Source organism: Atractosteus spatula, chromosome 10, assembly GCF_055471065.1.
Source record: "Atractosteus spatula isolate fAtrSpa1 chromosome 10, fAtrSpa1.hap1, whole genome shotgun sequence".
NCBI lineage: Eukaryota > Metazoa > Chordata > Actinopteri > Semionotiformes > Lepisosteidae > Atractosteus > Atractosteus spatula.
Window position 1 is genome coordinate 27,721,359 of NC_142715.1, and position 4,499 is coordinate 27,725,857.

The following is a 4,499-nucleotide window of genomic DNA, read 5'->3' on the forward strand; positions in this document are numbered from 1 at the left end:
TGGCGGGAAAATTCATTTATATTCCTGTTGCACCCTCAGCTGAAACATGTTAAAATAACAACGCAGATTTGTTGGAGAACCTGACAAGAATTATTGGGTTAGCACCGTATGTATTCTGGTATATTTACTTTAACTTTAATATAAATGTAAACATGCATGCTGTATAATCTATTGTAATTTTAAAATATGTTAGCTGAGGATGCGAGGGGGGCTATTATACCTTGTGAAACACGCAAGGAACTGTAAAAAAGGCTGGTATTTGAATAAAATTGGCAATCACAAGATAACCACAATTTATGTGGTATTATCATCAATATCCTTCAAAATCTATGTTCAAATGAAGGATTTGAAGAAACTATGAAAAAAGCAACAGTAGTAGCAGAGGATTTTGATTTTTGCTCTTCAAGTCAGTACAGTAGATCACCATAGAGTTGCACCCCTACAAACAGCACAAAGGATGAAACCCACCTCCTTCGTTATTGCTATGTTTGTGCCGGTGAAAGTAGCGTTTGTGCTATTGAAAGCATCTTGGAAGATGAAGGTGCAGTCACTTCCACATGTCATGATATCATTAGATCCGACGACAAGAGCTGAAGTCCCTGGCATTTTCCAAGCCAGTAATGTGAGGAAGATGGACATGGAAGAAGGTAGCGTGGCCGAGCGGTCTAAGGCGCTGGATTTAGGCTCCAGTCTCTCTGGGGGCGTGGGTTCGAGTCCCACCGCTGCCAACTGTTAATGTTTTAAGACCTGCAATACGATCAGTAAAAGCGCTTTTTGTTAGGCTGCGGGAGGTGTTTAGAGATAGACTTTCTTAAAGACAGGCTTAACATCAAGGCAGAAAAAATATTTTGTTTTCTCAACAGAAATTCTCTTTGGCACGTTCAGCTTTATGTAGGGAACAACATCTGCCGAGATCACTTTTGAGGCAGTACACATGATAGTGTACCGGCAAGTACATTTACTGTAATATTGGCTGTGGTGGTGAGCTGCTTTTGTCTGTGAAACTTTTAATTCTTCACGCCGAATCGTTGGCAGGGGTAAAGCTTATTAAATCTTTGAACATAGCGCTCCATCAGAAATACTTTGTTCGTGATCAAAAGAGATCAGAGGATTAACTTCATGATTTCACATAGCATACCTTACAGGAAAGATTTAAAAGGGGAATTGATTGTGCTTCTTGATGTTGTTCGTGTGGTTTCCTTGGATACAAAGGTGAATGTTCTTTGACGTTCTGCTAGAGTATCCACTGGGTGGGCTTTATCAATTAGCTCGGATAGGTCATCAGTGCTCCGTCTCCGGAAAATAATCAGCACTGTCATTTTTTCCTGTGCTGTCTTTTAAAACATATAAGATCACGAGTTTACAGATTTCTCCAAATAACAACTATACATTTTAACCCAGCGGTTAGCATTCCTTCAATCCAATAGTTTTACTCCGGGTAAAAAGCAGCGAAATATATAGAGAGATGATATTCAAAGATTTCAACGTTCTTGTTGGATTTCCTGTATGGAGATATCGCTCAGAATTCCTAATATGATTTTGAGTTCAGTTTTGCTTTACTACTTTCAGAGTCTTTTATTGACCTTGCTGAAGCAGAGAAGTGAGATAATCACAAATGCAACCTACCTGTGCTGCTGTTTTTGGTTAATAATGATTATTGTGAGGGAAAAAAAAACAGCTCCTTGCATTAAGAGCAAGAGCAACCAACACGCTCGCTTGTTGAGTTGGGTTTTTTTCTGTGGTGCTCTTCCTCAGATGTAAAGTTATTTGGTGAGCAAGGACCTCTGAGAACGAGCCTGAATCCGTCAAGAACTCAGAAATTCTAATATCGCACTACTGTCTTGTGTACAGAGATCTGCTTCTTCCTTTTTGAGTGTTTTGGTGTTTAAGAGCACGCTTCCTACATCGAATGTTAGTTTCAGGAGATGTGCTACCGGATAACAGATTATCTTAAAAAGGTTTGGGGGTGCACTGGCTGGGATTAAAACCCGGCTCAATTATTTGGAAGTCATCTGTACTACCAACACACTTCTAAGAAGCACCCGCACATTTTCGCAAACCTCTCTCTCACCTACAGTACAAAGTTATGAAGACACAGACAACCAATGAAAACTAATTTGATTCACTCAAGGCTTCACTCTTCTGTTGTGATGTTGTTTTAATTAGTGTTAGTTGTGATGAGGTGTTGTTTCTGTCTCTTAAAGTTTAAGAGTCTGCTCCTTTTTTCCTGGTATAGAAATAACATGTTCCAACTTTGTTTACAAACACCACTGTAAATTATTTGTCCATCTCTAAAGCCTGTGTTTGTTGAGAAGGCAATTCAAAAGCACATATTAAATAAGAACACGATCCTTCTTGTTACCATTCCCGTGGTTGGAGTGTTGTTTTGCCCTTTAACGTTCTTCTACAATATTTACAGACAGGGCTTGATCACTGGAGTTGTGTGCATCGGTCCATGAACATCAACTGTACTGCTGTTTTTCTATGCGTAATTTAATCGCAAGCACTTAAAAGATGAAAAAAGGTTTCAAAGAAAACATAATTGAAAGACAGTTGTAGCGGCAATGCTGGTTAATAAGACAGAATTAAGCGTTGGTATGCTCCTAAAGGAGGCCCCATCTCACCCTCCATCTCTGTGGGGCAGCCACAGAGAAAGAATTCAGGCAAGCTGATTTAAGATGTTTTTCTTTTGATAAGAAGCAAGCTCCCAGACGGGGATGCAAGTAGCTAAGCCTGGCCATCATGATCAATGGTCATCCACTGGCGCCTATCTGTCTAGGGAGTGCCGAATGGACATCTGGACTGCATTCCTAAGTGTCAAGAGTAAGTGACTTATATCTCACCTTGACCAACCAATCAGGGACTGGTAATACCACGTGGGTCTCCAATGCCCGCCAAACTCTCAACCAATCAGCACACATCTGGGTCTTGATCAAAAAGGGAGCGCAAGCTCAGTTCTGGGCTCTCCTTGGCCATTTTCGCGCATCCTCAGAGACAATCACGTGACAACTGCTGTTGTCTGCAAAAGGACTTGGACTTTGTTCTAAGCGCGAGGCCGAGGATCCCGTACGTACTCAGAATTCTACCAACGTGAATGCTCCGCTTGATCAACGGCAGCCTACAGTTGGACCCTCGTCGACAACCTGAATAGCTTATTCAGAAGCAGCGCTGGACCGGGAACGAACCAGTTTCTTCCCAGGCAAAAGAGTGACTTGTGAGGACTCGCGGTCACACTCTGTGCATAGAGACTTTCTACTAGCCAGCCGGACTGCTGGTAGACCCCTCGGAGCAACGACTGCCCTGCACGCCGCAGTCAGATTCCTCCACCCGTCCTACTCCGAGCTGCACCTCGACTGGTTGGCCGGTAGCCAGAGGACGCCGACACAACGCCCATTGGACAACCGCTGCAACAGAGGCTGCAACAGAGCCTGTCAGCTGGTTTGGTGTTTGTGCCGGGAAATTCCAAATCCAAACACAGTGGATAAGTAAACCCCATGTTCTACATTGCGTCTCGAGAATTTAATTGTACCTCAACACAAGTTGTTGTCAATTTAATTCATGAGTAATGTATTTACTTCCGAGTTTAGAGTAACAGTGGGTAATAACACTGATTAGCGATTTGGTAACCGAACGATATATATTGACATATATTCTCTGTTGTGTATCTCTTTGTGTTTGCATCTCTTCGAGATTATATACCTTGTATATTGATAACCCTCACAGTAAGGTCTGCCGCTCGTATCCAGGCAGACTAATATATGTTTGGTGCACAGTTTATATTAATAAATGTATCTCGTGTATTGAACCCGTGTGTGTGCGTTGTTAGTTGTTCTGACGATTGATTTTCTAAATGCCCCAACGAACAACCTTGTGATTACTGCTACAATTGATAATTGTCTCAGTAAACCCATCAAACCACTACATTTACTGGCGTCCCTGGGTGGGCGGTTTAGAATGAAATGAGAATCAATCGCACAGAATAACTGATATTGCTGTGAGTTCAAGTTCAGCACAGCACCGCGGCTTCTATACGTGAATACCGGGTGTGCTGATAACTGCGTAAAGAAATCCCCCTGTTTTCTAGCGTTTAGTGTAACGTGTGCTGATTGGAAATCCATCTGCTCGGGTGTTTAGATTCCATACTGTATTTTGGTAAAAGGAAAAAAAGTAATACTCTTAAAGTTTCTCTGACGTAATGACAATGGCTGCTAAAATGTCTGAAGTGGAGTCGCTTATAAGTACTATTTCTAGCGACGACAATCCTGGTTACTGGAGCGGTATCGAAAAGTTGAACTTTGATGATATTGAGAAGCTGCAAATAGATTTAGTAGCTAAGGTAGCGAACCAGCTTAACACAGGAGGGTCCGTGAATGCAGTTCAGGTCCTATCGAGTTTCGCCTTAAATCTAGCTAAACAGCTGGAACTGTCTTTGTCCGAGCTGACAAAGTTTCAAAAACTTCAGGGAAAGCTAGAAAGATATAAGGCGGAGCGAGTTGAGT

The 4,499-nt window shown here is 42.0% G+C and overlaps 1 non-coding gene across 1 annotated transcript; it reads left to right on the top strand.

Moving 5' to 3' along the window:
• Positions 1-646: 646 nt before the first annotated feature.
• On the top strand, positions 647-728 carry trnal-uag (transfer RNA leucine (anticodon UAG)). Its single transcript has one exon. It is a non-coding gene; the product is annotated as a tRNA-Leu (tRNA).
• The last annotated feature ends 3,771 nt before the right edge of the window (positions 729-4,499 follow it).